At 35.4% G+C, this 27129-nt stretch overlaps 1 protein-coding gene and 1 long non-coding RNA gene across 5 annotated transcripts in view; one reads left to right on the forward strand and one right to left on the reverse strand.

The window, feature by feature from the left end:
- The window catches only part of LOC140613891 (uncharacterized), a 98789-nt gene extending 87370 nt beyond the window's left edge, over positions 1-11419 (forward strand). Inside the window, exon 3 of the long non-coding RNA XR_012014779.1 lies at positions 11362-11419. This is a non-coding gene — a long non-coding RNA (uncharacterized lncRNA). The remainder of the gene's footprint in view (positions 1-11361) is intronic.
- The window catches only part of LOC140613890 (small ribosomal subunit protein uS2-like), a 71748-nt gene that overhangs the window by 32806 nt on the left and 11813 nt on the right, over positions 1-27129 (reverse strand). For 2 of the 4 annotated variants that reach the window (XR_012014778.1, XR_012014774.1), the window contains exon 2: positions 23143-23262. The gene's annotated coding sequence lies outside the window, so the exon portion shown is untranslated. The other 2 variants (XR_012014775.1, XR_012014777.1) reach the window with 2 other exon arrangements.

Raw genomic sequence — 27129 nt, forward strand, 5'->3', positions numbered from 1 at the left:
TTTAAACTGATCTGAACAGATAACATACCAAAGATATACAGATGGTAAAGGAGCATATGAAAATATGTTCAACATCATTTGTCATTTAGAAATGCAAATTAAAACAAGATACCAATTAGAATGACTAAAATCCAAAGAACTCCCAACATTAATTTATGGTCAGGACTCAGAATACAAGGGGCTGTCATTCATTGTTTCTGGGAGTGCAAAATAGTACAGCTGATTTGGATAAGTTTTTGCAATTTCTTATAAAGCTAAACATAATCTTATCATAAGATTGAATAATCATGCTGCTAGGTGTTTACCCAACTGATTTGAAAACTTATGTCCATGCAAGACTTGAAATTTTTAACTTTATTCACAATCACCAAAGTCTGTAGTATCGTCACAATTTTTCTGTGCATCTAAACTATTCTAAAATTAGAGGCTTGTTAAAAAGTAATGCCAGTCAATATTCTAAAGCTAAATCAAGAATAAACTTGAGCAGGAAAGATATATTACTTGCACTTAATGTATTTGTGAGAGCGCTGAGGAAATAAAAAGTGATTTACTTAAAGTGCTATAAAACCTCAATGGCCTCGATGACAGAAGAACTTAATCTAGTTCATTGTATTGCCAATTTTTATTTTTCAGAATCCTCCACGTTACAAAGAGTAAGCCTCAAGCTTGAGTGGTCTAAAGTCTTCTGATATTCTGGGGCCACCTTTCCTAAAATATTCACGTAAAATAGTTGCATATTCAATTTCCTGAGCCATGAGAAGCCTAGAGAAACCTGTTTATTTTCAAGGGACTTTAAAAAAGGACCTGTCTTCAGATTCAGCTCTTGTTTTTTCAGCCTCCACTGAACTGCCATCTACTTGCTCTAACAATCTACCTTCTCCAGCTTCCATCCTTTTCTGTTCCCATTCCACTCCATATTGGACACAACTCCTTTTACTTAATTTCAGCCAAAGCAAGATTAGCATAATTTTTCCCTATACCATATCGCAGAAACAAAAAGCAATTTCAATTTCAGTCGGTAGTTGCCATCTACCATTTGCTGTGGATTTCTTAGAAACCAACATCATCTTCTCAGGCCATAATGATTAGGTCACAAGGCCTCTCTCCTTTACACTTCTGTTCCACCTCTCACCCTTCACAGCAGGGTGAGAGGTGGAAATCTCGAAATTCTACTTTTATTATTCAGAAGAACTCACTGATCCTTTTTGCTTTGGCCTCTATTTCAGAATACTCCAAAAGAAGGAGACTTTTACTTTTTATGCCCAAATACATTTATCAAGATTGTTTTCAAAATGAAAACTCCTTTATTTGGACATGATCCATGCCACTGCAATAGTTTTAAAAAATCAGAAAAATATAAATACAATTACTGTAAGTATAAAAATAGTCCACCCATCTTAAAACTGGACACCTGAGTTACCAAAACTGACAGTATTTGTGTACACTAAATTTCAATCTATATACACTTATAATTATTGTCTCTGCCTTAGATCAACTTCCTGGATTTGCATCCCAAAACTAACATGGTCTAACAAGCAAAAAGAACATTTATTGAAAGCATAGTGGGGTTGTTTAAAAACTGAACAAAAGTGATAAATGAATCCTTAGAAACTAGGCAAATTTGGCAAATTTGGGAGGTAAAAATAGTGGGAATTAGGGACCTTCACTCAGTGGCACTGCTATGAGGTAAGTAGGCCTGCCTGCACCTCAAATTTTATGTCTCTGTGCAAATGTCACCCTCTGTTGAGATTTCTTTGAGTCTAGCTTGGGACAGTAATATTAAAAAGTTTAGTTTTCAATCCTATTCACAGACTATGGGGATGAAAGGCAGAGGTTAGAATCATTGACGTGGCCACAGAAGAAATCTCTGACAGTGACGGGCTCACTCCAATTTGGGTCTACTCTTCATGAAATAATAGTGATGATATGAGTATCAATATTTTCACATATTCTCAGATAACATATGAAATACACTCTGTTGATATAAGGGAAGAAATACATTTTACTGCAACAAGTTTTCATTTAACAATAAAAATGTGATCATTTGAAATAACCTCTAAAAACTCGAAACTGATCTGAAGTTAAAAGAGATAAAGTAGGATATATAGGAAACAAACTTTCTGATGAATATATTCATATAAATTATATAACAATTTAGAAAAGGAAAAGAGATCTTTTAAAGTTGACAAGTCACAGGAGAAAAATAAAACAAAATGAAAGATTGTGCCACTTGGGAGTTTTCAGTCAAAATGAAGAAGAAAATTTTTAGATTAATTAGTACACCTTAAATTGCACAACGTTATATATTAAGAGTATTTCAATGAGAAAGTTTTAAAAAGACCCACTAAGATTTATCTGAATTCAATATACAATATTCTTAAACTTTAGGCTTTTTTAAAAAATATATTTTATTTATTTGTGAGACACACACAGAAAGGAAGAGGGAGAAGCAGGCTCCTTGTGGGAAGCCTGCTGTGGGACTCAATCCTGGACCCTGGGATCACGTCCTGAACCAAAGGCAGATGCTCAACCACTGAGCCACCCTGGTTCCCCAAACTAACTTTTCTAAAGCAATCCTGAGAAAGAAAAACTATCCCAGATTATAAGATGTACAACAAAGTTGTAAAAATCAAAACAGTACAGTACTGGCACAAAAAAAAAAAAAAAAAGACACAAAGATTGTTAGAACATGATAGCCCCAAAATAAACCTATGACTATATAGTCAATTAATTTATAACAAGGAAGACAAGAATATGCAATGGGAAAAAGAAAATCTCTTCAATAAATGGTGTTGGGAAAACTAGATAGCAAAATAATGAAACTGGACCACTGTCTCTCACCACAAATAAAAATAAATTCAAAATGGATTAAAGCCTTAACTGTAAAATCTGAAATAATAAAGTCCTAAAAGAAAACAGACAATAATTTCTTTGACACTAGTCATAGCAATGCTTTTCTAGATGTATCTCCTTTGGCAAGGGAAACAAATGCAAAAAATGAATTATTAGGACTACACTAAAATAAAAAGGTTTTACACAGTAGAGAACCATCAACAAAAAATGAAAAGGAAACCTATTGAATAGAAGAGGATATTTGCAAATGAAACCTCTAAAAAGAGTAAACGGCCAATATATAAAAAAAAACTCAACACCAAAAAAACTCCACAATAACTCTGATTTAAAAATAGGCAGAAGATTTTAATAAACATTTTTCCAAAATGACATACAAATGGCCAACAGACATATGAAAAGGTGTTCAACATCACTCCATCTTATCATAAAGCAAATGCAAATCAAAAGTATAGTGAGATACCACCTTACACCTTTCAGAATGTCCAGAAGCAAAAAGAAATAAAAGTATAGATGAAGATGTGAATAAAATGAAACCCTGTGCGCTGTTAGTGGGAATCTAAATTGGTGCAACTGCTATGGGAAACAGTATGAAGTTTCTTCAAAAAATCAAAAATAGGAATACCGTATGATCCAGTAATTCTACTACTGGGTATTTACCTAACAAAAGCAAAAACATTAATTCAAAAGGATATATACACCCTTATGTTTCTAGCAGCATTATTTATAATAGCCAAGATATGGAAGCAACCCAAGTCTCCATCAATAGATGAATGGATAAAGAAGACATGAGATATAGATATGATATATGCTATATATATATATGCAATGGAATATTCCTTAGCCATAAATAGAATGAGATCTTGCTATTTTTGACAAGACAGCATGGATGGACCTAGAAAATATTATCCTAAGGGAAATAAGGCAGAGAAATACAAATATCGAATGATTTTACCTATGTGTGGAGTCCAGAAAACCAAACAAATAAATAAACCAAAAACCAGACTCTTAAATACAGAGAACAAACTGATAGTTTCCAGAGAAAATGTGAGTGAGTGTATGGGTGAAGTAGGTAAAAAAGGATTAAGATGTACAAATTTCCAGTTATAAAATAAATAGGTCAAAGAGATGAAACGTACAGCATAGAGCATATAGTCAATAGTATTGTAATAACATTGTATGGTGACAAATCATGACTATACCTATTGTGGTGAGCACTGAGTAAACTATGGAACTGTTGAATCAATGTTTTACACCTTAAAAAATGTTACCTTTTTATTAAAAAATATTTAAAGAGGAATATACCTAATTACAAAGTCTGTATTTAGAGGCATATTCCCCAATTTTTTTAAAGATTTCTTTGAATGACAATAAAAGAAAAACTAATATTTTCATTGATATAAAATGAGTTTTGTATAATAAATTGAGTTGCTCTAATTATGTACATAAAATCACTATATGCCAGTATTATATATGCAATAATTTATAATTATACAGATATAATTTATATGTATATATATAATTTTTAAAATATCAATTACAATTTAAAGAATATAATCTAAGAAGTATGGTAATTTCAAATATATATTCTAGTTTGATATTTATATGGAAACTTTGAAATTAAAGAAAATTAAAATATATTTCTTTTAAATTTCAGAAATTGATAATTTATATGAATATTTTAATCATTTTATAAATATTGAACTAACATCTTATCTAAATTATACAGAAATATGAGTTTCTACAATGATACAATTAATTACAAATATATAAGAAATTCTTTGCATACAGAGGTTTTGATTTTATTCCTTATTTTCTTTTCTTGCAGAAACTTTAATGTACATAAATAATCAATGCCAGGATAGTAGTTAAGAAAAATTTTAGTTATTCCATATTTTGTATATTTTGTATTATTCATACTTTATATAGCACAGGAAAGAAGAAATTATACACTTTAAAAAATATTTAAAAAATAAATTGAGGTGCCTGGGTGCTCAATTAAACTTCTGCCTTTGGGGGTACCTGGATGGCTCAGTTGGTTGAGTGCCCGCCTTCAGCTCAGGTCATGATCCCAGAGTCCTAGGATCAAGCCCCACATTGGGCTCTCTGCTCAGTGGAGGGCCTGCTTCTCTCTCTTCCTCTGTCTGCCACTCTGGTTACTTGTGCTCTCTTTCTCTCTCTCTCTCTCTCTCTGTCAAATAAATAAAATCTTAAAAACAAAAACAAAAACAAAAACAACTTCTGCCTTTGGCTCAGGTCATGATCCTGGGGTTCTGGGATCCAGGCCTGCCTAGAGTTCCCTGCTCAGAGAGGAGCCTGTTTCTCCTTCTCCCTCTGTAGTTCCCTCTGCTGCTCCCCCTGCTTGTGCGCTCTATCTCTGTGAAATAAGTAAATAAAATCTTTACATAAAATGAAGTTAAATTAATAAAAGCAAATTATTTATTTCATGCTTGTAGCAAATGACTTAAGAAATAAAAGAAATAGAAAAGGTGAACTATAAACTTGAAAGTATATCTTTGGGAGAAAAGAGCTGGCTTAAGCAATACTACAATTAATTAAGCATCATCAAATGCATAAAAGTACTAAAGAATTTTAGAAGAATGTCGGTATGTGAAGAAGTACCATGTAGAGGGAGTATCTTAGATATATATATTTTTTCATTTAAGTTTGATTTGCCAACATATAGCATAACACCCGGTGCTCATCCCATGAAGTGCCCCCTTCAGTGCCCATCACCCAGTTACCCCATCCCCCCTGCCCGCCTCCCCTTCCATTATCTTTTGTTCATTTTCCAGAGTTAGGAGTCTCTCATGTTTTGTCACCCTCTCTAATTTTTCCCACTCTCTTTCCCTCCTTTCCCTTATATTAAGCTAACTTTTATTCACATTAAAACAAATTCCAAACCCCTTAAATTATAGGGAAATTAGTTCTGTTTCTAAACATGCACACACACACACAGAGAGACTTAAAATTTTAAAACTTCATTTATCTAAGAATCTTCTTTTAAATTTAAAATTACATTTCCGGGCAGCCCGGGTGGCTCAGCGGTTTAGCACCGCCTTCAGCCCAGGGTGTGATCTTGGAGACCCAGGATTGAGTCCCACATCGGGCTCCCTGCATGGAGCCTGCCTCTCCCTCTGCCTGTGTCTCTGCCTCTCTCTCTCTCCTCTCTGTGTATTCTCATGAATAAATAAATAAAATCTTAAAAATAAATAAATAAAAATAATAAAATAAAATAAAATTACATTTTCAATGAATGTTTATCTCCTGATCTACAATTTACTAGGATCTATGAAAGAAATAAAAGGAATGAAATGTATTACTTTATTGAATAGTTTGTTCTAAAACTAAGATCCCTAAGGGCAGAAAACTTTTGGTTTCTTCATGCTGTATGCCTCATTTTCATCAGAGTGATGAGCACAAAGAAGGTATCTGATAAATACTTAAAAAACTAAATGAATGAATATGTGGATAAGTGAATGGGTGAATCAAATTAGCAACATAGCATTCAAGTTGAAAAATATACATATATAAATATATATACGTACACATAGATGTGTGTTGTATTGATAAGTGCTATGTATCATAATGTTAAATTCTTATAAATCATGCAAGTTTATATTCAGAAATAAAGACCTAGCTTTCAGCAAGAATAACATGTTTAAATCTTAATCACCTTAATGATTATAAATTGGGATAAGTCGAAACACATTTGAAAAGGATATATAATTCTGGCTCTGGTTCTGGTTCTGGAGTAATAGGTCAAGATATTCCTACCTGAAAAATCAAACTAAAGATATAAGAGACAATTTTCAAGATAGTGAACATCAGACAATAAAGGAAAGTGATCCCTAAGAGACAAGAAAACAAATGATATGAGTCCAGTAATTGCCCTCAACTTGCTGCCTAGAAAGTATTTCAAATCCTGTGAGTAAGAATGCAGGTGAAGTTGAAGATAGACAGCTGAGTCTGGGGACACCAAGATAGTAAGTGTTCACATGTAGACTACTAGAGAAAGTGCACAGAGATAGAAATCCAGAGATCTGCAGAAGGTCCCTATCTGAAATTCAGCTGAGAATGGACCAGCAGATATGTGAGGAGACTACTTGAATACAGAGAATGAACCACTCTTCAAAGAATTAACGGTAGTCATGCCCAGTGTTTACATACAGCTAGGAATAGTATTTGTTTTTAACAGTGAGAAATGAAAAATTCTATTATTCGCAAGCATCTGGGAAGAGAACCCTTGACTCAGTAATACAAAATAATTGTCCACATTAGGATTGCTACTCCTCAGCTACCTTAAAATAATAATAATAATAAGATTAGCATTTGAAAGGATCAAACTGTTTCCAAGTAACTTAACTGCATCTCAGAATGAAGTTCAATAATATTTATAGGATTAACTTGCAAACAACAGGTTAAATTAACAAAATCTGACATCAATTAAAAATTATCAGGCTTGCCAAAAAGTGTGGAAAAAATGACCCATAATTAGGGAAAAGTAATTAACAGAAAACAAGTTGGAACAGATGTTAGAATTAGCAAAGATATCAAAACACTTTTATAAAGTATATTCTATATGTTCAAAAGTTCAGTAAAGATGTGGAAGATAAAATATCCAAAGTAATCAAACGTTTAAAGAAGAAACCATACCTATTCTCCTAAAGCTGTTTGGAAAGATAGAAAGAGATGGAGTACTTCCAAATTCGTTCTATGAGGCCAGCATCACCTTAATTCCAAAACCAGACAAAGACCCCACCAAAAAGGAGAATTACAGACCAATATCCCTGATGAACATGGATGCAAAAATTCTCAACAAGATACTGGCCAATAGGATCCAACAGTACATTAAGAAAATTATTCACCATGACCAAGTAGGATTTATCCCTGGGACACAAGGCTGGTTCAACACCTGTAAAACAATCAATGTGATTCATCATATCAGCAAGAGAAAAACTAAGAACCATATGATCCTCTCATTAGATGCAGAGAAAGCATTTGACAAAATACAGCATCCATTCCTGATCAAAACTCTTCAGAGTGTAGGGATAGAGGGAACATTCCTCAACATCTTAAAAGCCATCTACGAAAAGCCCACAGCAAATATCATTCTCAATGGGGAAGCACTAGGAGCCTTTCCCCTAAGATCAGGAACAAGACAGGGATGTCCACTCTCACCACTGCTATTCAACATAGTACTGGAAATCCTAGCCTCAGCAATCAGACAACAAAAAGACATTAAAGGCATTCAAATTGGCAAAGAAGAAGTCAAACTCTCCCTCTTTGCCGATGACATGATACTTTACATAGAAAACCCAAAAGTCTCTACCCCAAGATTGCTAGAACTCATACAGCAATTTGGTAGCATGGCAGGATACAAAATCAATGCCCAGAAATCAGTGGCATTTCTATACACTAACAATGAGACTGAAGAAAGAGAAATTAAGGAGTCAATCCCATTTACAATTGTACCCAAAAGCATAAGATACCTAGGAATAAACCTAACCAAAGAGGTAAAGGATCTATACCCTAAAAACTATAGGACACTTCTGAAAGAAATTGAGGAAGACACAAAGAGATGGAAAAATATTCCATGCTCATGGATTGGCAGAATTAATATTGTGAAAATGTCAATGTTACCCAGGGCAATATACACGTTTAATGCAATCCCTATCAAAATACCATGGACTTTCTTCAGAGAGTTAGAACAAATTATTTTAAGATTTGTGTGGAAACAGAAAAGACCCCGAATAACCAGGGGAATTTTAAAAAAGAAAACCATATCTGGGGGCATCACAATGCCAGATTTCAGGTTGTACTACAAAGCTGTGGTCCTCAAGACAGTGTGGTACTGGCACAAAAACAGACACATAGATCAATGGAACAGAATAGAGAACCCAGAGGTGGACCCTCAGCTCTATGGTCAACTAATATTCGATAAAGGAGGAAAGACTATCCATTGGAAGAAAGACACTCTCTTCAATAGATGGTGCTGGGAAAATTGGACATCCACATGCAGAAGAATGAAACTCGACCACTCTCTTTCACCATACACAAAGATAAACTCAAAATGGATGAAAGATCTAAATGTGAGACACGATTCCATCAAAATCCTAGAGAAGAACACAGGCAACACCCTTTTTGAACTTGGCCACAGTAACTTCTTGCAAGAAGTTACATCCATGAAGGCAAAAGAAACAAAAGCAAAAATGAACTATTGGGACTTCATCAAGATAAGAAGCTTTTGCACAGCAAAGGATACAGTCAGCAAAACTCAAAGACAACCTACAGAATGGGAGAAGATATTTGCAAATGACGAATCAGATAAAGGGCTAGTTTCCAAGATCTATAAAGAACTTATTAAACTCAACAGCAAAGAAACAACCAATCCAATCATGAAATGGGCAAAAGACATGAAGAGAAATCTCACAGAGGAAGACACAGACATGGCCAACATGCACATGACAAAATGCTCTACATCACTTGCCATCAGGGAAATACAAATCAAAACCACAATGAGATCCCACCTCACACCAGTGAGAATGGGGAAAATTAACAAGGCAGGAAACAACAAATGTTGGAGAGGATGCGGAGAAAAGGGAATCCTCTTACACTGTTGGTGGGAATGTGAACTGGTGCAGCCACTCTGGAAAACTGTGTGGAGGTTCCTCAAAGAGTTAAAAATAGACCTGCCCTATGACCTAGCAATTGCACTGTTGGGGATTTACCCCAAAGATACAGATGCAATGAAACGCCGGGACACCTGCACCCCGATGTTTCTAGCAGCAATGTCCACAATAGCCAAACTGTGGAAGGAGCCTCGGTGTCCATCGAAAGATGAGTGGATAAAGAAGATGTGGTTTATGTATACATTGGAATATTACTCAGCCATTAGAAACTACAAATACCCACCATTTGCTTCAACGTGGATGGAACTGGAGGGTATTATGCTGAGTGAAGTAAGTCAGTCGGAGAAGGACAAACATTATATGTTCTCATTCATTTGGGGAATATAAATAATAGTGAAAGGGAATATAAGGGAAGGGAGAAGAAATGTGTGGGAAATATCAGAAAGGGAGACAGAATGTAAAGACTGCTAACTCTGGGAAACGAACTAGGGGTGGTAGAAGGGGAGGAGGGTGGAGGGTGGGAGTGAATGGGTGACGGGCACTGGGGGTTATTCTGTATGTTGGTAAATTGAACACCAATAAAAAATAAATTTAAAAAATATCCAAAGTAAATGTATAGAAATGTATACTATAATGCATAAGATGAAACATGAACTGAAGGAAATCAAGTCAATAGCAATAGATTTTACATTAAAAAGATGAATGAACTTGACAGCATAGCACTTAATACTATTCAATATGCAACACAGAGCAAAAGAGAACTTAAAAAAATGAGCAGAGAGAAATCAGGGAGCTGAGAAAAACTTCAAATGGCTGAAAATACATGTAACTGGAATCACCAGAGAGGAAAGAAAGGGACACAGAACAAGTATTTGAAGAAATATGGGTTGAAAATCTTCCAAACTGGAGTGTGATTATAAATCCACAGATACAAGATTGTCAACAAACTCTAAAGGAAGATACAGAAGAAAAGTACACTAAGACAGATCTAAATCAAATTGCTCAAAATTAGGGTGAAAACAACTCTTAAAAGCAGACTGTGACAAAATACGTGTTATAGACAAAGGAACAAAGATAAGGATGATAGCATATTTCTTCCTGGAAACAATGTGAAAGTAACACGTTTAATACACTGAAAGAAAGAAAAAAAAATACACTGAAAGAAAAGCGCTGTCAACCTAGAATTCTATGCCTAGTTAAATAATCCTTCCAAACAACGTGACAACAAAAATAAAGATTTTTGCACACATACAAAATCTAAAAATATTCATTACCAGCAGGCCCACTTCAAAATATATCAAAGGAAGTCCTTGGGTTATAAGGAAAATTACCCCAGGTAGAAATGTGGATATTCAGAAAGGATAGAAGGGAACTGGAGATGGTACCTGCATTGGTAAGTATACAACAATTTTTTTATTATATACATCTCTCTAAAACAGGATTTACTATTTAAACAAAATAATTACAATGTATTATATGGTTTATAACATATATAAAAGTAATATGTATTATCACCATAGTATAAAATTTAAAAAGGAGAAAACTGATGCATACTATTGGAAAGGTTCTTTTTTTTAAATAAATTTATTTTTTATTGGTGTTCAATTTACCAACATACAGAATAACACCCAGTGCTCATCCCATCAAGTGCCCCCCTCAGTGCCCGTCACCCATTCACCCCCACCCCCCCGCCTCCTCCACTTCCACCACCCCTGGAAAAGTTCTTATCCTGAACCTTTGATGAGTGAGAACTTACTCTTCTTCTACAGTGTTTCTGATGATCATTTTTATGATATAGTAGAAGTACCTTTCAAATAATAACCTCTGTACAAAAGTAAGATGTAACTAATGGGCAATATATGTTTTAAAATTTGTACAGAGGAACAAGTAAATCCCTGAATCCAGAATGGAAATGATACACTTCTTGAAAGAGGTAAGAATTTGGCCCAGCCCTGATCAATGTTTATGATTTTTGTGGGAAAAATCAAAGGAAAATAAAACACATACCCAAAATACTAAGAATAAAGGTCGCTACTATGTGTTAGTATATACTGAGCACCACAGTTAAGGCAATTTGGTATCACATTTGGTACCACATTTAAGGTAAATTTTTTTAATCATCAGGCAACAGTTTAGTGTAAATATAATTATTCAACTATTACAGATAATAAAACTTATATTTAGAAATATTAGAACTTATCCAAGGCCAGTTATTAAATAGCTGAGCTAAGACTATGTCTAATATAAACCCTTAGCTCTTAAGCTCTCACAGTGACAGTCTTCAGGTGACTAATTTTGGGAGGTGACACAAATACAGCATATTTGGAAAGCAGTTAGCAAAATAGCCTTAGTGAGTGTGGTCAGTGAGTAGAAAGCAAACAAGGAAAAGGCATTAAAAAAAGAGAAGAAGAATAGAGTTAACAAAGAGGTGAAATACAATTAGGATAATTGTATTTCAATAAATCTATGAGAGAAGAAATAAGGAAGGTGAGATCTGAGTCAAGGTTTCTGGAAATGTCAAGGAGGAAGGAGAACAGAAATATGCTCTTTCATTTACCAATAGAAAATCAACAGTATCCTTAGTCACTAGGACCTGTTCTTAGTTCTTAGGTAAGATTTCTGACACTAGTAAGAACACAGAAGGAAAGGAGAGAGGGAAAAGTGGTATAGGCATGGCTGTGGATACTATCAATCTTAATTAAAATGTTTGAAAGGGACAGAAGTTGAATGATTACCCAAATAGCCAGAATATTCAAATGCATCCCATTTTGTTCCTTATTTTAGGGAGGACCAATGTTTGTACATTCGTAGACGTAGAGGAAAAATCACTAATGAAATCAAGATTAAACAGGCTAGAAAAAAGTAGAGTGGTTGAGCTATGAGGGCTCCAGGAAGAATGAAAGGAAATGGGTTCATGATCAATAGTAGAAGTTTAACTTTTTAAAATTGTGATTCTGTTTCTGTCTTACAAGAAAAAGAACAAATTCTTTAAGTTACCACTACTTTCCAAAAGTGTGATGGGTGACTAAGCAGAAACTGATGCTGCACACAGTGAACAAAAAGACGTGGTCCTTGGTCTCAGAACTCACAGTGTATTGGACTGTAGCTAACAAAATCTTTTTCAGGGGCACCTGGGTGGCTCAACGGTTGAGCGTCTGCCTTCAGCTCAGGGAGTGATCCTGTTCCCGGCATCAAGTTCCACATCTGGGGCTCCCTTTGAGGAGTCTGCTTCTCCTACTGTCTATGTCTCTGTGTCTCTCATGAATAAATATATATATTTTTTCACAGTACACTTATATATGCAAAGGAAAATGTCTTCTTTAATTCACTATAACTAAAATTATCCTTATTGTTAGCTCCCAACCCTCTGACAAGGGGCAGGGACGTTTTAGAGTTAAGTTGAAAGTAGATGAATTCTGATCTGGTCATCTCAGCCAAGTTCAGCAATTTGGATTATCTTTTGGAAGTTGATTTCTGCCTAGATGATTCAGTTAAAGGTACATCTTTTCAGAAGTATTCCCATTTTCACTTTGCCTTTTTAAGATGTTATCTGAGTAGATGAGGGGATGGCGAATATGCCTAGGTTATAACCAAATGAAATTTAAGGGTGGAAGCTACTAAGATCTAGTCAAGATTCTTGGGATCATTGCTAGTCTTTGCAGAGGTGTGATAGATGTTCTTAGAAGTGTGATAGAGGTGTGATGATCTATGTTCTTAATTTAGACTATGCTCCTCTTAAATCATCCATGTCCTTTAGTTGACTGCTTCTACTGATACTCCTATAATATGCCCTGATTTCTCTTTAGCACCTGGTCCAGGAGCCCCATCCATCAACCCCCATTCCCAGGGGCATTTAATCTACAACATCTGCTTCTAATAGACAAGCAGACAAGGCTAATAGCCACATTACCTGCCTTATTTACACACACACACACACACGGATCATAATGAAACTAATAGGTTATTTTCCAACTATAGAGAGCCAAAAGAGGCTTAGGAGGGCTGAATAGGCCCTTATCTTCTCCCTAAATAATCTAAGCCTGCTTTAGCACAATCCCATGAAAAGGACATGCCTGTTAAAGACCCAAGTAGAAAATGAAATAAAAGACCTTTTGTCCTTGAGAAATTGAGAATCCTCCTAACAGGACTCTCTTCCCTGGAACTCAGGCCGGAAGTGGTCAGAAAATGCAGGTCAACACATCTTTATTCCCACAGGTTATCTTATTGGAAATTGAGGCCTTTTCTTCTTGTTCGCTTCATGGTTCTGACATATCAGGGTAAAAAAAATAGCTAAAATAAAGTTCATTCACCTGCCTCTAGATATATTAAAAGAAGATAATAAATTTTTAAAATTTTTCTCTCAAGTAGCCTTTTTTATCACTATTTTCTAGTTAGAGTGATCACAAATTTAAGAGATAAGACTCAAAGCTGATTAATGCTTGTTCCTCATGCTTCCCACCTTCTTCCTTCCCCAGGGCAGTAAATCTCACTGCTCTGACTTGGAGATAGGGAATTGCAAATGATAATAAAAAGGAGATTAAGAAAATAATATTCCCCAAACATCATACAGTTTTATTTGCAGCCACCTCCTCTGCAAAATGGAGTTAATAACAGTGCTTACCTTAGGATACATTCAAATTAATTAGTGTCATACCTGGTAGTTAATAGTTTTATAGTAAGCAAAGTAGAAAATGAGACCATTTGCTGAAACCTAGTGGAAATGGAGGTACTACTTGACAAAAGTGGAAATTATAGAATTATTTTTGAGGAAATAATAAAGGACAAAAGAGCTGTGAAAAATGTGGCTATTGAGTAACCTGAGGGATCTGTTGAAATCTGACATAATGACTGTATAGCACAGATCAAGGTTTTATAGTCTTTGCATCTCCTCCATATACTTTACACATGAAAAAGAACAAAGAAATAATTTGGTGATAGATGCCTAGGTTTTGGAAACAGATCACAATCACTAGGGAAATTCAAGTAGGATGCAGGGGCCGTAGAGTATTACTGGAAGAGAACATATAATTAACTGATTCTGGAGTGGTAAGAGAACAAGTGAAGCCAGAAAAATTCTATGTCATATTTTAATCCAGTCCATTTTGGGATTTGGGGACATTGAGAACAACTGTTCTTTGTCACTAATTTATATTTTATGGATTGTGGTGAGGATTGGGAACAAAAATGATCCAAGTCTCAAAATTCCCTGCAGGCTGCTCTAGTCTGAACCAGGAGAACGGAATCAGAACTGTAGGACTAGGTGGCAAATTTGTGCTGGTGGCACTTTCCAGAAGAGAACATGGATCAGAAGTTTCCTGTGTTTCCTCTGAGCCTTGTAGTGATTGTTGTCGTTGATCATATATTAAGAAGGTGTTGTGTGTACATAAGCATATTCATAGAATAAACAGTCTCCAGAAATCAGCCCTTTCTCATGCTCTCTCTGTTTAAAAATATATTCAAAATTCTAAGAGTGCTTTTCTTTTGTTGATTTATAGATCACAGAGATGTCAAGAAGCCAGCCACTCGGTCTTTGTGTTCCTGTTGAGATGCTTAGTTTGTCAAACGTGGCCCCAAATCCTTTCTCTGTACTCTTAGAGCTATGACCAATGAAGCAGAGCTAAGCTGGACAGGCCTTTAGAAAAATGTTTTCTCGTTCGAGAACCATATGCTACTAAAGAGAAAAGGCTATATTGGGCAGCGTACTATACTTACAAAAGACAACATTTTCTAACCATTCTAAGAGGCATTTTGCTTATTTAACACTATAAAATCAGAAGTTTTCATCACAAATTTCCATTTAATCATTTGAGTCCATTGGAAGAAGCAGCCACACCAAGCCTCATTTTGCCAATACTTCAGGTTAAGATTTGAGAATCCTACCAAGCACTACATTTAAGGAAGTCTGTTTACTAAACTACAATGTATGCCATTGAAAAGGTGTTCCCATAATAAATTGTTTGCAAAGAGAACAAATGCTATCTTAATTACTATAGAAAATATTGTTTCAGTAGTTTTGCATTACATAAATACCCTCTCTCTCAAATCTGTAATTACAGAAAAAGAAAGACACCCTGATAATCATACAATAGAAACTGGTAATGCATGCTCTTTCTGTAATTAATTTGAACTTAGAGTAGTTTCCCAGTGCATGCATTTTAAAAAGCTCGTATACCAAGAATGCCAAAGGAGATTCATTCTGTGTTTTCAAGTGCTCAAATTTGAAATGACTCAGGGTATATTGCCAGCCAATACTTGGTATTGGTATTGGTATTCCCACCTTTTCCCCTTGCCCTTGGCATTTTATAAAGGGTCCAATCCCATAGCTTTGATTCTTAAATCACAATAACACGTCCACATATATGTATTTCAGAACTTCAACCTGAGAAATGCAAATGTTTAGAATAGTTTTGGTTATCTGATGTGTAAGTAATTGTGATGCTTGAAGAAAGGACAGAGTAACCAATATGCTACACTTAAGATCTGTAGTATGTGGGAAGATGGTAATACTGATAGAAACATGGTTCTTTCTACTCAGAAAACACGGAAACCAAGAGAATAGAGGGATGTAGGCTTGAAGTGCAAGAAGATTGCAGGCTCTTTGTTTACCTGAGTGGCACACATAAAAGGTAGAAGGTACGTAGAAGGAAAGATGGAAGCTGGGAATACTTTTTTTAAGATTTTATTTATTTATTCATGAAAGACACACACACAGAGAGGCAGAGACACAGGCAGGGGGAGAAGTAGACTCCCTGCTGATTCTCTACACATTGAAGTTTCCAAGTATGGTCTAAATTATCATTCTTCATACCTGTTAGACTATGCCTTCACCCTAAAGAGTATTTTAGCCATCTGAGTATTTTTGTTTCTTCTTTTGAAATGAAGCCAAAAAGCATTACCAGCAACAATGTTTGCTGCTCAAACGTGTCCCACTCCTTAAATATATATGTGCATGTGTAAACATGCCAAAAGAAAAAAAAAAAGCACACACATATATATAGGCTTTGTGTTAAACACACGATTTTGTTTTATTTGATGCTTTTTTCCCAGAAGCTGTGAAGAGAGCTTCTCAAGAAAAGTTGTCTGCCCCACAGTTTCATAGACAGTAGTCAGTGGACACTAATGGAAGAAAAGAGGAATAGGGCTTATTCCAGCATCCTAAAGTTCTCCTTAAAATCACAAGTCCAACTTCTTTCTTCTGTCAGTGGATAGAGACTTTCCATCAGGGGCTCCCGCAGTGACATTAGGTGGGAGGGGTGGGAGCACATTACTGAGCTGTCAGGTAGAGGGCAGCTCCTCCCTTTCTAGGAGGGAAATTGAGTATGTGGTTGTGGTTCTTATCAGTTGTTACCAGATGTGCTCAGCTGTTTCACTCTCCATTTTATCCCAACTAATCAATTAACCTTGCTCAAAATCAAACCAACACTCAAAACGTTCAACAAAGTGCTTACATTTTTATGCTTAAAGCTAATTTAGCCAATAGTCCTGGGATGCTCCAAGGCAAGCCTCATTCCATGAAACAGGCTCAGGGAGATTTTTTTAAACATTTTTCCTAGTATAGTCATGGACCCTTGAATAATTGTCTTATTTTCTTCCAATCTCTGTGTGCATCTATATAAAATGAAGAGAATATTCCACTCTGCGATTATCAAATGAAAAAACGTGTTTAGAAGTCTTGTGAAAAGTACAAAACATTATGCTAATGTAAAACATTTAAAATATATCTTGAACAAAGGGAATGTAAAGGAGATTAAGAGAAAACCAGTTAATTACAAACTCACTCTTTGCTAATACTAAATGTCAAGCCAAAATAATTAACCAAACATGCACAATTTATTATATCTCCTCCTTGTACTCATTTGTAATGAAACTATTTATTTTATTTATTTTATTTAAAGTGTCTATACCACACTTTAAAATAGAATCAAAGGAGTTTGACCCCTGGCAATGGGGGATGAGCTAACTGATAAAGCAGTTTTTATTAGTAAGAAATCCTGGTGTCAATGCCCACAGTGATGACAAAGTTTAGAGTTTCAGGTGGGCTTAAGAGTTTCTAAGAATGTCTTTCCAAGGTTAGCCAAATTATTCAATCATATTTTCAAAGGAGAGTAAAATTAAAAAGTTATTCAAATATACTTTGTCCTTCTTGGCACTTTTAATAGTTGATACGTTTTGTTTCTTTTGTTTTCTTTTCTTTTGTTGTTTTGTTTTGTTTTTACAAAATGGAAAAAAGAAATGGAGTCAGGAAGCAAGCACCAGCTAGAAACAAGACCACAGGTCATTACCTGTATTGATGGTATATTTATAATTTCTCCATTTTATGATTTAGAACCAGAGGAAATGGAAGAAACAACTGCAGCAAGTTTTATGTGTGTGCACATATACACACAGCTCTGTAGGGCAAACTCCCCTGTGCCTATTCTACTTTGTGGAGAAATACATGAATCATATAGTAGAGAAGCATTCTGAAGTAATTTTGTTGTGGAGATCAGTTGCTTATTATGATCAGCCTTACTATTCAAGTAGATTATATTCCTCTTGTCCCCGTCTGTACTAAATTGGGAAACACAGGTAAAAGAAATGTAGACATCAACATATCACCATTAGCACTAATAAAACCTAACTTGTAGGATATGGCTAAGGGGTATGGTCAATGAACTCGTAAGCTCTCTTGTTTTCCCCATTCTATCCCACCAAGTCTAGACCTTGGACAGTTCATCTGCCTACATCTCCAGTGCTTAAAACACAGTAGTAGAATAACTCCATCCAAGTAAGAATTGGAGGTCACTCACTTCTCCTCATCATGTGGCATGGTAAGGAGTAGAACAGAAGACCAGCAGTATGACTTTGGGGGAGGCCATCCATAAGTACCCATGAGGAGTGGGAAGAAGTAATCTCCTAACCAAGAACTACACACACATATCCCAACATATATTAAAACACACATCTATCACAGAAAACTGACTCTGTTGAGTGATATTGAATCCACTGATTTTTTTTTTATAATGCCTATGTAAAGGAAGCCAGGGGGGAAATTGTGGTAATTTCTTATATTTGTGTAGTATTGTAGAATTGACAAAAAAAGTTTCACAAATTAATTTATTAGATAAATCTCAAATCCTTGAGGATTGTAACATGGAAACTACACTTTCCACCCTTCAACAGCTATGCCACAATGCCATTTTCAAATAGAACTGTGGGATGGGTAATACATGAGATTTGCAAAATAGCATTTCAAAGAGATCTTGTAAATGGCATTTACAAATCACAAGTAAAACCAAGACTGGATTTGCATGTCTTGTATTTTCATCACACAATTTATTGTCTCTAATTTTATGAAATATACATTAAAGAGAATATTGCTCATAAGTTTTCTTAAAGATTTATTTCCATGTTTCTGAAATTAAGTTTTTGTGTGATACCATTCCCCCCAAAGATAAAGTAAAAAAGTAGTTTCATAGTCTAAGAGTAGTTTATTATCTCCAATGTAAGCATCTGGGGGAATGTGAGGACACCTCAGTCCCAATGATGAACTTTTTTTTCCCTTTGTCAATGCCATTGTGGACTAAAGAACACCTGCATAGTTGTGGCCATTCTATCATCAGCTCAAGCAACACTGAAGAGTTGCTGTAAGTTACTATGTTTTCAAGTGCATGGTGCAAATATGCCATTTTCATTTTAGCTGCTTAATATATTGCAAAACCAATGCAGAATTTTGTTGCTCACAGGCATGTCAGGTTTCAAAAGCAACTTACTTCTATTTTTAGTTTATTATATGTGCTTAAGAGTTGTCAAAGTTTTCAAAACTAATTCATATTTGCATAATCTGGTAGGTAAGGCATATTTTAAGGACAAATTGCTTCCTTTCTAGAGTGAATCTCTTCAAGTATTAGAATATGAAATTCTAGATTATATGGTCAGTTTTCTGGATTTGAAACAGTTCAGAAATTTATTAGGAGGTTTGGTTGTCTTGGATAATACCATAACAAGATATAGTAACCCCTCCTATGTAATAAATCTGAATGCTCAGGATAGTTTTGTAGTAGCCTAAGTATAATGCATCATTACCCCAAGGCTCTACTTTCTCCAATTTATGTGCATTCTGCTGGTTGAATCAAATTGATGAAAAGCCTATTTTCTCAGAACATAACAAACTAACATGAACCTTTCTACGGCTGCAAATATATTTAAGAAAATATATAAATCATTGCTTGTGTGAGATTAAGGCTAATTTAAGCTCACTATCTAGAAACCCTCGAGGACCTTTTTTTTTTTTTCTTTCAGTCACTGTAAAGTAAGGTGCCTCGTTAATGTAGTTTAATCAATTCTTAGCGGTTCAAGGCTATAATGTAGCCTAAATAGCAATAGCTTCGAAGGGGGAGTGAGGCATGGAGTGGATAGTAAGACCTTTCAAATTTCCCCACTGTTCGTACTCCACAGAGATATATTCTCAAAAAATGAACTGAGATCACTTTTATTAAAGGTGTATAATTCTTTTTAGAATTGCTCATGAGCCATGCAATATTCTGGATGGAGTAATTAATGATTTTGTGTAAATTTCAAAATTTAAACTATAGGTACACAGTGATCAATTGACTTTTTCTTCTAAGTGGCATCAGATTTGTTATATATTTTCTCCTTGTCTTCCTTTTGGAAAAATAAAGATTTGTTTTATATTGGGGTATTCAACTGGAGACCAAAATTTTGGCTGTAGCTGATTCACTGTAATTTAAAAATGACTGGATCCCTTGCTTAGTGTGTTTATTCCTGCTGTTAACTGGCTGATTTAACCAGTTGTGTTGTAGATATTTTATATGGTAGGGATGAAAGGGTTTCTAGTATTCTCATTCATTCACTTATTCTTCCAAGAGGCAACGGTTTTGTGGCTACTCTATGTCAGTATTTCTTTGAAAGATCAGTGTTCTCATCCCAGTGGTGTCCACAGGGTAGTAAGCACAGGACTCTTCACTCTTTTTGGTGAGTGAAAGTAACAGGAGGGAAATTGAAGATGACACTCAGCTATCAAAATATCAATGTGAGACAGTATTTTAAGTATGCATAAAACTATATTGCTTAATTATCACACACATCAATATATCAGATAAATATGCATATACACAGATGGTCCCAACTTAAGATGGTTCAACTGATGCTTTTCAACTTTATAATGGTTTGAAAGTCATATAAACTTAGTAGAAACCATACTTTGAATTTTAAATTTTGATTTTTTTCCCAGGCTAGTGACATGTGGTATAATACGTACTGTCTTATGATGCTGGGCAGTGCGCAAGCCACAGCTCCCAGTAAGGCATGTAGTCCTGAAGGTGAACAATCAATTTACTTATGACTCTTTTGTTTCTTATTCTCAGTATAGTATTCAATAAATTACATGAGATTTTCAATACTTAATTATAAGATAGGCTTTGTATTAGATGATTTTGCCCAGCTGTAGGCTTATGTAAGTATTCTGAGCACATTTAAGGCAGGCTAGAATAAGTTACAATGTTCAGTAGGTGAAGTGTATTAAATGCATATTTCACTTACAATATTTTCAACTTACAATGGATTTATCAGGACATAACCCTGTTGTAAATTGAGGAAGGTCTCTGTGTGTCTGTTTATAAACATTCAACTGCTTCAGAGATATTCAACTTAGAAATCTGCTTTCATCCTTGATTCATTCTTCCTTCTTACATTATTGTGATGTCAATTCCACTTAATGCTACTCTTTGACAGACCCTCTCATGGTCTCTTTCTAAACTATTTTAGTGTCCTGCTAAATACTTGCCTCTACTTCAATTCATTTGCCTGTTCAAACTATTCCCCTGCTCTTCTTATATGCGTGCATGTGCACACACACAAACACATACATACAGAATGAAATCATTTTAATAAAAGATATGATTAAATCATCCCGCTACTTAAAAACCCTTAGTACCCTTATAAACTAAAATTTAAATACTTTAACACCATCAAGCTCAGTCCCAACAAACCTCTCCTGATAGAACTGTGATAATTATTTTGTGTCTCTCAACTTCTAACACACTGACATTTTCATTCTTCTTTAAATATGTTGCACATCAAGACACAAGAGTGTTAATATTCTCTAACTCTTATCTCTCTGATGAATATTAACTGTATTTGAAGCTCTTTCCCTGGGGAGAAAAATCTTCAAGGCAGTAGTAAAGGTTTTCTTATCTCTTTTCCCACAAATAATTTATGGGTTAATTCATTCAATCAATCTATTATGCATTCACTATTTATCATGGGCCTACGATGGGTAGGACATGACACAAAGTAAGCTCTAGCAAAAACTATAGTATAAAACAAAAAATATGTGGTCTCTGCCTTTTTGGAGCTTACAATGAAACAGAGAAGAAACGCCATAACCAAATTAGCAAACAAAAAGTATTTTATTGGAAATTATAACAAGTTGCTATAAGGAAAAAGATACAGGGTGAGACAGACAAAATAGGGCAAGGATGAATCCACTGTAGACCAGGAGAACTAGGCTAATCTATGTTCATGCTGCACAAGCCAGGAATAAATGCAGTGAGGAAAGCTAGTTCAGCTGGAGCATAATTCCAAAAGGTTGGAATGTCTGAGACAAAGTTGGAGAAGATGCAGGATCTGAGGCAGTGAGGCCCAGTAGATGTTAGAGTCTACCTCAGTGTTAGAGGGTCTCATTGAAAGGTGATGGGATGACACTGAAGGTCTAGGAGAGATAATTAAAGACAACAACAACAACAATCTGGCTGCCATAGGAAAAAAGAGGCTGAGTGGGAGGAAAATCGGAAGCCAGCACCAGTCAGGAAGCAACTGTAGTCTTGTAAGATGAAGATAATGCTACACAGATTCAAGACAATAGAGATGAGAAGAGGGGCAAAGTGGAGCTTACATTGAACAATGAATGTCTACTGAATTGAGTGCAGAGACTAGTAAACAGATGAACTAAATATAGACATCAGGAGTGAAATAAGGGATTGCCAAATTCATCTTAAATATTCTCAAGCTTCAGAGATGTCAGGCAGAAAATGGAAATAGGAAGATGTAACTTCTTTGGTCCTTACTGTGTTCGGACACACAAAAAAATTAGAAACAAGCAGAGAAATAAGCCATGTTTTAGTTTAGGAGTTAGATTCTCAGTGTACCTTGTGTGGAGGAGACAAATAGCCTTTATGAGCATTTGAAACAGCCAGGAAGCACTCACTTAGACACGGAGGATAACGTATCCCTAAAGTGAGAGGGCTGTGTGTTTTGATTGAGTTAAATTAGTACAAAACTTCAGAGACCAGCTGCGGTAGAAGCAGATAAATTGTCCAATGGAGAGGGTCACAAAAAGTCTTTAAGAAAAGCTTATGGTTTAATGGAGTTGTTCGAAGTATGTCAGAGAATGTGTGTACATGTAGTTCTAAAATGTCCTTGTTGAACACATACACTTTAAGGTTTCAGATTAGTTGTAACCAGTGTTGCTGGGAGGAAACATTAATTGTTAAGTAAATGAACTTTACTGCCCCACTTTGGGTTACATTGTGGAAGTTCACCTGCAAGTTCAGTCTTGAAGGTGAGCTTCTGCAATTTCAGTTATTTGCTTTTTCTTAGTTTACACTGTCCTCTACATAAGGCATATCTCTCCATACCAGAAATCACAAGGGCCTCTCACCTCTGTTTCACTTCTGAAGCATGACTGCCTATTTTGTTGATGTGCTTGATAACCATGGCCTCTTTTTTAATTTCACCATCTCTATTTGGTTAAACTCGATCCAGTCATTTCTTCCTAAGGCTGAAATAAATAGATAGAAGCTTTATTTCATTTATTGGGGAAAATTGTTGCACGTGCTTTTTAGAGCATACATAAGAAACTAGATCCATTAATTTAAATATGTTTTATAGTTTTGCGTATATTCTTAGAAAACATGACTTTTCAATCACAAGTTAACACTTTAGTCAGGAAGGCCATATAAATCCTAGTTGCTAAAAATAACAGTGCCTTTACCCAAACAGCAGGCACATAAATTATGGAAAAATAAGGAAAATATGAAGTGTTAGGATCAATCTTATCTTTGACGATAGCTCCAAATGTCAAGTATGACTGTTAATAAGAAGCTGAGAGATTCTCTGTCTTTTGATCAACAAGCCTGCCAGAATTAGGGTTGGTTCACTCTTTATTAGACAGACAAGCTGATGAAATTTAGGGTGATTTATCCAGATCCAGATACCCCAAAGCAGCTGATTCTTGTCCACCTTGAGACTGATCAGGCTCATTGTGAACATTTACAGGGCCTAGGACAAGAGCACAGGTGGAGGCCCACATACTAGAGGCCTAAATAAATAGTTATCAATTAAGCCAACACACTTCTTAATAATTATGCTCTACCTCCTATCTCGATAAAGTACATTGTCATAATGTCAAAATTTCTACTTTCTTTTTAGCTTTGGTCTTTTCTGAGCTTTACTTGCATTTTTTTTTTTTTTTAATTTTCCTCTAACTGCACTTATACTCATTCTCAATGATTTAAAGGGTTAAACATAAAATGTAACTGTATTCAAAGGGTAAAAGTCTGAATCTATTTTAATCAAAGATTAATAGTCAGTTTAAAAATTTCTAAAAAAATCCGGGATGCCTGGATGGCTCAGTGGTTGAGCATCTGCCTTTGGCTCAGGTCCTGATCCCGGGATCCGGGATCAAGTCCCACATCAGACTCCATGTGGGGAACCTGCTTCTCCCTCTGTCTCTGCCTCTCCGTATTCATTCCCTACGTGACCACAGCTACTCTAGTCTTTAAAATGTCTTCTATTTGTGGGCAGCCCCGGTGGCTCAGTGGTTTAGCACCAGGGCATGATCCTGAAGACCTGGGATTGAGTCCCACATCAGGCTCCCTGCATGGAGCCTGCTTCTTCCTCTGCCTGTGTCTCTGCCTCTCTTCCTCTCTGTGTCTCTCATGAATAAATAAATGAAATCTTTAAAAAATAAATAAAAAATTCTAAAAAAAATAAATAAAAATTTCTAAAAAATCAAAATTCTTTATGTTTAAATTATTTTCTTCTAAAATATTCAAAATTTCTATTAATTCTCATAGATAATATAGAAAATATAAGTGAAGAAAATGAAAAAGTAAAATTATCTGGTTTAATTTCATGTAATTAAGATTAGATTAAATTACTTCAGAAAGATTAAACTATCTGCGAGTCTATTAATTATATATCTAGTTGCCAATATAAAAATCAGTAATATTCTTTATGTATTCAGGGGCTGTCAAACTAATTTTTCTATTAAAAAATGCACAGTATATATTTTAGGTTTAGGGCCATACAGCTCTGTTACAACTAACTACTCAGCTCTGTCACTATAACATGAAAGTCACACGTATGGTACATGAATGAATGATAATGGCTGTGTTGCCAAAAGAAACTACTTCCAGGCATAGACAGCAGGCCAGATTTTATCAGTGGGCCATAGTTTCCTGATTTCTGGTTTAGAATCACATATATGCAAATTTATGGATAACTTGAATTGTTTAATATTGGAATAATGTTTCTCCAGCTCTCATGCACAACAGTTGAAATACCACAGTAATTCATGAGGACTTTCATAACCACAAATTGGAACATAAAGAGTTAAAAGAAAATAAAGAGGGGAATCTCTTGTAACCATATTACTGAAATTAAGGGATTTGTCAAGGTAATTAATTTGATTTTTCTCTTATCAGCACTTAGGCTGTTCAAATCCTTTCAGGCTGTCTCTGAGGTAGGGGCAGCACAACCTATAAACCTTCATGGTAATAGAAGCAACTTAATTTTAGTTTGTGGATGTAGTCTAGAGAGGGTGAGAGTTTTCCTTGAATGGTGTGGGTCATTATTTCTGGTAAAATTGTGCCAGCCCTAATAACCAAATCCTGAGTGACCAAAGTTCCCATGTGTTTGTTAATAAATTTGTGTGTGTGTGTGTGTGTGTGTGTGTGTGTGCATGTGTGCGTGTGCTTTCCTTCTTGCCTGCAAGTGGACTCAGCAGAGATCAACGTATTCCAGAAAACAGCCTAATGGAACTGTGACCGTATCTTGGTTCTTCTACATGATACCTGTGTGACCCAGGGAGTATTTCTTAGAATCAATGGACTCTAAAAACAACTTAAACATTACTTGTTCTGATTAAATGTATACAAAGAACTTGTATTTGTTCTGAAAAGTAATAAGAATTCAATATCTATTTGCTGACACAGATATCTCTGCTCTCCAGTTCATCTTTTAAAAGCTGACAGATTAGCTTTCTCCAAACATCATGGGTTTCAGAATAGCAGAGTGGAAAAAATAAACATGAGACCATAACTGTAACAGAAATTCAGGCTTTTTCATTTGAAATATAATTAGGCTTACCTGATCTAAAACTAAGTTACATGATATCATCCTGTGACATTTTATGCACACTTTACATACCACTCTGGGCCTGTTATAGTGCACTTCTACTGATGTCTGTGACTCAAACTGCATTCCGAAATATCATGATCTCGGACAGCTGCTCTGGGTAAAGAAACACAGTGATAATCGCCACAGGGTAGGGCAGGACATATGGAAAGGATGCCATAAAAACTGAAGTTTTTTATGAAATGCCAAAATATATATAAAATCATTTAAAATTATTCATGAGATGAAACTGAGTTTGAGTAACAGATGCCCAAACGTAGTGTGTGTCCAGATTAAAATGACCTTTACTCTTGAATCTGTTGTTATAATACAAGAGCGAGATCACACTGCTGATAATGGTGGCTACCAGTTCCAGAAACCCTCTGTCTTAAAGCAAAGGGAACATTACTACATGCCAAAGATCAGAAACTTGTTGCCACCTCATTCGTTGTCTTCTTCAATGTTAATATCAACAATGATTAGGAAAATGAGGTTCAAAAGATTTCATTTTTTTGTGTGTGTATAAAGATAAAGGACACTAATCTAAGTCTGGCAGAATCCAAAACCCATCCCTCATAGCCCAGTACTATAAAGTAATCACTGAGCTGAACCAATGAGATTGGGCTGTAATTGTAATTTCAGCCACTATGGAGGGCAGAACCAGCTTCAAACTCAGTGTTGAGTGGTGGTCAGAAATATTCCCTCTACCTCTTCTAGTTATCTTCCCTATTCCTGTGACTCTGTGGTCTCTTTTCTCCCAGTTTGCAACTTGTTTCATGCAAACATACAGATTCTTGGTTGGTTTACTAGGTGGAAGTCTCATTATACTGTTGGTATCTTAACACATTACTCCTTCCTGACTTGTAAACAACCAGTAGGTTGCTTCTGGCTTATTTTTATAAAGAGCTCCAGAAGATATTTTTTAAAAATTCTTTGGAGATGGAAAAAGATTGATAATAGTGGAATTAAAGGAATAAAGGAATTAAGTGGCATGAGATAGGGGTAAAAGTTGTGAATGGTATGATTTCCTGAAATATCTGTATTATATTTGTAATATGTAGTGCACTTATTTACAAGGCAGAAACCCAGCTTTACCTTATATTAGGCCACTAGCAGATGTTTTGAGTACAGAGAAGAGTTCTCATTCTTGGTCTCTTAAGAGCTTGACATTTTTTCAGTGCGATGAATTCCATGTGCCCTATTCCCAGATGCCTTATTGTTATCTATGACCTTTTCACTGGATTATATA

The sequence above is a fragment of the Canis lupus genome, chromosome 22 (genome assembly GCF_048164855.1).
Source record: "Canis lupus baileyi chromosome 22, mCanLup2.hap1, whole genome shotgun sequence".
In the NCBI taxonomy this organism is placed as follows: Eukaryota; Metazoa; Chordata; class Mammalia; order Carnivora; family Canidae; genus Canis; species Canis lupus.